This window comes from Vanellus vanellus (assembly GCF_965231255.1).
Source record: "Vanellus vanellus genome assembly, chromosome: 1".
Classification (NCBI taxonomy): Eukaryota; Metazoa; Chordata; class Aves; order Charadriiformes; family Charadriidae; genus Vanellus; species Vanellus vanellus.
Window position 1 is genome coordinate 16,357,418 of NC_138905.1, and position 6,347 is coordinate 16,363,764.

The window sequence follows — 6,347 nt, forward strand, 5'->3', positions numbered from 1 at the left end:
CTTCTAACTTGGTGATATTTAACTTTTCCTGGAAATACAGCCTGCTTCATAGGAGTAGTTTTGATTGCTCTGGAAATAGAATTTGTTTAGCTTAGAATTTAAACATAGCATATTAAATCCTGTAAAGCATATTGACATAGCATATTAAGTAAGAATGCATTTTTTTTTTTTTCCAAAAAATACTTCATCCTTGATGAAGTAGTACAGAATGTGTTCTCAGAGGTACTGTAACACTGGAGATTTGTTTGTTCATATTGAAACTTCCAGGAAAAGCTACAGATTTTGATACCTACATACACACAGGTTTTGGTGATGTAGTTGAATGCATTTTTTTTTTTTTTCTCCCTGCCCCCCTTCTGAAATATTTAAAATTATGGCGGACTGTTTTCTCCAGTCTGATCTAAAGACTATGGTTGGAAGCCTTAGAGGTATAACAGTTAAGTGCTGTTTTTAATAACAGAATTTAAAACTTACCTGTTCTTCTTACTTTAAGACCCAGAACAAAAGCAAATATTACTTACTATTTACTGTTGTTACCTACTCATTAGATTTCAAGCATTTCTTCCTGTAGTGCAGGTAGATAATTGGCAACTTACAATGAAAGATGTCATGCACCGAATCCTTCATCCCTAAAAATTTATCTTAGAAAAAATAACATGGAACAAAAAATGTGTAATGGTGAATGCTCTGTGATAGTATCAGTACTTCCCCTTGAGAAGGAGGTCCAGATGCTTTACAGTAATTTTTGCTGTAGAGCATGACTGAAGCATGAAGGAGTGCATAGTGCTATGTACTGCTCCCCCAGAAGCTGAAAGGATGCCCGGTATTTTTAAATGTGCAACATTCAACATGTGGTACTCGCTCACTGCCCTCTAACTACATCAGTCACCTCAGCCTAGCAGTGCCCTGCTGGCTGCTCAGAAGATGGAGATCCACTTCTTGAGAGATAGAAGAGACAACAGCTTAAAACAAAAAACCTTGCATACCAGGCCACAGAGAATGGTTCCTTAATTAAAAATTAAAGATTGCGGAAGACCCACAGACTCCTACTTTGCCTCCAGTCATTTCTTCTGTCATGTCTGTTATTTGTATCACTTACCAGATTTCCCTGTCATGGAGTAGAATGTGACCCTCACCGTTTTTCTGCTTGTCTGTTGTGGATGGTCACACATGTTTGACTGAGTTGTGTTACCACACGCTCAGCTCTGGAGTACCAGATTTGTTCACATAAAAATAATCCTTTGTTACTCAGATTGAAAATATTTTGTAGTAGCTGCTTTGTAGAACTTTATTCTCAGAAAGAACATGTTTCTTTTGCAGAATTAGAAGTCTAAATAGTATATCTGGAAATTCCAGTAGATCACAAGTCTTTCAGAATTTTGCATTTGCATTGTTTCACAACACTTGATACATGTTCAGAGCCTGCAGGAGTCTGGGTTGATCAACTTTAAGTATGGGGGTTTTTGTTGGTAATGTTTTAAGTTATGGTTGATAAACATGGAAAGAGTGAATCAAAATTTCATGTTTTTAACTCCTGATCTTTCAGGCTGTTCGGTCAGATTTTGGTCATGTTTGCCTGTTTCACAGAAAAGAGCTGAAGAAAAAGTTAAATCTCCACTAATACTGATGGAATCAAAATTACTTCCTGCACTCATGTTTGACAGTTGATTTAATTCTGGGTATGTCTCCAGAAGTAAGAATTTAGAGTTCTTTATACTCTAAATAATGTCAAAGTAATTGTCTGGTTGTTTTGGAGTTTTTTTCCCTCTTTACAAAAGTAGGAATGTGCACTTTCAGTACTTTGGTGGAGAAACATAGAAGAGAGTATTAATTCTAAAAACATTTGCACAGGTTTAACTGTATTAAAAAAAAATTAAGATGTGTTTTCATGTTTTTTTCTTAAACCCCTTTTTTCTGTTGAGTCAAGAAAGCAGTGAGGTCATGGTGGGTGCATGAGAACTGAGCTGAATATTAATAGACCTAACTACATGCTTTGGTCTTTCCTTAAATGAAAGCAACCTTAGCTAGGCAGGATGTTTTTCCCTTTTTCTATTTTTGCAATAAACATCTCATAATATGTCTTTAATAATGTAAATTGTGCAGAGGCTTTTCTGAAAATGTACTCTTGCGTTAGCACTACCTGTAGTTGCTGCCACAGTAGTCCCTAGCTACGTAGCCTCGTTGAAAAGACACTGTGCTTTCTAGCTTGTTTTGAAGGGGGGAAGCTCTGGTTTTTACTCTGCATTGAAATAACATTTAAGTTTGGGGGTTTTTAAATGTGAAGTTAGTGTAGAAGTATTGCATGACTACCTCAGTTCTGGAGTGTTCCTTCAAGCCACTGAATACTGAATTTACTTTTAAGCTCTTTGGGACAGAAACCTTCATTTTGCCTTGCCTTTGGGCAGTGCTTATCCCAGTGGCAACTGTAATCTGGGTCCTGAGGAAACCTGATACAAATCATTTTACAGATAAAGTTAAATTGGAAAATCAGCTCTTGGTTATATCTTTACAGTACTCTCTGCTGAGTATTGCTGTGTGAGTTAATTGTGTAATGTCTAAAAACATAGTTCTGGAACTGAGCATCCCCAGTTCAGGAATAACGTGGAGTATTTTATTTTCTGTGATAAAACATAATACTTGTGTTTCGTTCTTGAGGCAATGTGCAAATAGGGACAGGCATTTGTGTATTTGTGAGGAAAACAAGAGAGTCCCTCCAGTTTTGTGTCCACCCTTCTGAAATACAATTGTGGTCCATAGGAAATGCCTATTATCATCTGCAAGTGCACAAGTCTGCCCTAAAAGGGTGTCGCTATTCCATCTCCAGCTTTGGGAGGGCTGAGTGGAGGGGGGAGCAGGCAACATTCCTACAGACCAGGACTATATGTGCCAGAGGATTCCCTTCTGAACTCCACTGAGTTGGTCTCGGTCTACACCAACACAAGTCTGGGGTGTTCAGATTCCCAAACACACTTGGCTTCGCCAGGGTTTAGCCCTGAGAGGGAGCCTACCCGCTATGTTTAGTGACTAGGGGGAGTTAGATACTAGCACTAGCATGTCTGTTGGAAGTGAGGAGATACCAAAGCTGGCTATGAGAGAAAATGAAAATGGGAGCATCCCGCAAAACTCATGTCTCTGGAAATGGGATACCAATTGAAGCTGTAATAAAAGCAGGTCTGCAAGACTTGCAACTTAATCTCTGACTATTTAAGTCATAGCTTAAATTCTTTATTCTGCTGCCTGAGATCAGGCTGGCTGTGTAGTCTGATTGGGTTTACTCTTCTCTTTGAAAACACAGCCAGAAGAGGCAGTAGGTTTAGTGATAATTGTGTTTTGTGAGGTAGCCTAATAGCTGCTTACCTAGCAAGTGAGACCGTGTTCTGCATCTTACTTAGCCTGAGGTTTAAACCCATATTCCTGTGATGATGGAAGAAGAAACTAAGTTGGCTGGGAAGGTGCTAAACTACTCCTTTCCTTTTGAGTTTAAGGTACGGTACAGAAAAGAGATAATGTGAGAGGAAGGAAGAGAGGGACTGTTATTTTTGGCCAGTAAGGACAAAATCGTAGGCTTTGATTCTTCTCCAGACATGACTTAGGCATTTAGACTTGGGAACAGAGTATACAGTGATACTGTAAGCAAGGACTTGGAAACAGGCTGTGTATCCATCCTAGGTTGTTTATCTCATACCAAGTACAAAATGAACATGATCTAAGTAGGAAATAGTAACAAATGGTAAGGTGGACAAAAGGATTTAGAAGACTCATGTAGATTTCAAGCTAACGAAACAAGAAAGAAATAAAAGCCTGCCTTCTAGCTTGAAGGGTTAGTGTTCCAGGGGAAGGGGCTGCTAGGCAGGGCAGCATCCTGACTGGAGTCAGCAACATCACAGTTTAGAAACTCATTGCTTCTGATTTCACACAGATCTGTCTCTGTGCATGGGATCCATTCTGACCTAGGGTTTGCATTCTTTATCCTGAAATAATTTTCAAATTCTGGTAAGCACACTGTGTTACACAGATGGAGTCTTTTTCTTAAAACCTCTTGTCCTCAAGCATACATACTTATGTCCTGCCAATATGCATGGTCCAACAGAGTTCTTGTCTCTACATCATCTGCTGATGATCCTACAGCACCAGAAATGCTGAACCTTAGAGTTCCATTCAGGCAGACTTGTGCTGTAGGAAACGAGTTTGCAAGGAATGTGGGTTACAGTCAATTAAGATTCTTCTGATTGTAGTCTTCCTGTGTTAATTGCCATGTTCAGTATGATTTTTTTTTTCTTCTTGATATCACCCAGTTCTCTTCTAAAATCCTAGTTATTTGAATAATAAGATAATTGTAGTTTTGTGGGTATTCTAGGAGAAAATAATAGGTAATACACATCCAGTCCTGAAAACTGAGTTTATGTTGTAAGTGTAGGGCATCTATGTGACGTTCCTGCAAATGTTTTTGCGATTATTCTTTGCTTTAATGATTAACCTAGAAGCCATTATACCTTCTGGAGTCATTTTATTGTCTTTGCGTTAATTTTAGAACCTAAGGAGATGTTACCACAACAGCTTTTCAAAGTTAGATTTCAAAACTGCTTTCCATGCTACTCCATTTTTATCAGTAGTGGATTCTAACTCAATCAATTACCCAGTTTTGATGCCATCTCAGTTTTCCATGTGCTTTAGTGTATTTCTAAATGAATCAAGCTACTGTTCTGTTTTCCAACATTAATTCCATTTACCCATAGTATTACCTGCTAGCAAAAAAAAAGAAAGCTTTCCCACTGTGGAGTAACATTTACACGAGACCACTTTCCTTAAGACATACAGTTCTACAGCTAGACATTAACTCTCAGCTTTTACTCACTCCAGTGCCACACTTACAAGCTTCTACAAAACTTTAGGACTCAGTTTAGGAAGCTGGCTGTTTCACTGCATGATGCAACATTGCTCAGATCAGAGCACTTCAGCAGTTTTCCTAGACATTTCCTACAGTACAGCAGCAGGGGAAGCCTGTTGCAGAATTACAAAGCCTGAACAAAAAGTGTTTGCAGCAAGTAGCTTCTTTCCAGTTTAGCAATGATGGCTTCAACATGGCTGAAGTTAAGACTGTACTGAAACACTTTGAAACCAAGGCCATCGAGAATATCCATGCCTGAATAGTTCCTTGAACAAATATTTTGCTTGATGCAGTACCCTCAGCACCTCTTTGGTGTTAGTCGAAACATTGGCACTGATTTGAAATTTGAAATGTCTCCCAGGGGGAGAAGGACACATGCTTCACTTCACTCCTTGCAAGATCTTTGCCAGGTTGTCCTCCATACGTTAACATGGATGATCTGCAATGTAGCAGCAGTACTCACCATGCAGGGATGACTTTTTCAGCCCCAGTCTTATCTCTAATCCTCAATTATAGCAGGGCTGCCAAAGAGTCCATTCCCTCTGACTCCCCTTGGGCAAATGAGAAGCTGCAGCCCTGGGGCCACGTTCTGTCATTGCAGGTGTGACACAAAGAGCTCCATGGGCTCCGAATGATTTCTCCTTCCCACCGAGTGAGCCCAGGGACAGTTTGGAGAGCAGATGCAGTTTATTAGATGTTTGTATCAATGCATGGAGCCAATTCCCAAAGATCGGATCAGGGGATGCAGCAGGGCTTTGGAAACTCGGAGGAGGTTTCCATGTGGGCCATGCCGTCGATGGAGTGGCTAGTCCTATCTTGTCCCCTGGGGCTCCTCTTAACAGCCAGTGCTCTCTCAGGCTGCCGTCGGGCAGGTGGTGGCCGGGGACGAGACCATAGACCTGTCGGTAGGGTCCGTGTGCGTGCAGACCGCCCCGCTCCACAGGCCGCAGAGCAATTCCCCGCGACGACCGCCCTCATCCCGCGCTGTTCCCGGGCGGCATGTCAGCCGGGCGGCCGCCTTTGAAATGCAGCCCCCTGCCCTGAGGGGGGACGGACGGGCGACGGAGGGGTGGGGAGAGGCCGCCGCAGGGCTGGGAGGGTCGCTGTTGGGAGCGCCGGCCCGGGGCAGGGCTTGCGAGGGGGCCAGCGAGGCCGGAGGGGGAGGGCGGACGGAGGCGTCGCCGGGGCCAGCCCGGAGCCGGGTCTCTCTGTTTCCCCGTAAATAAAGCGCCCGGTGGCGGCCGGCCCTATAAATGCCGCTGCGGCGGGGCCGGCTCGCCCTGCCCCACGCCGAAGAGCGGTCGCGGCCGCAGGTAGAGCCGTCGGCGGCCGCGACGGTCCCGCCTGAGGCGCCGCTTCAGGACGCGGACAGCTCTGCGCGGCGGGGCCGAGCCGAGCCGCGCCCGGCGCTGAGGGGCGGCGGGCGGCGCGGGCAGCGGGCGGCGCGGGCGGCGGGGCC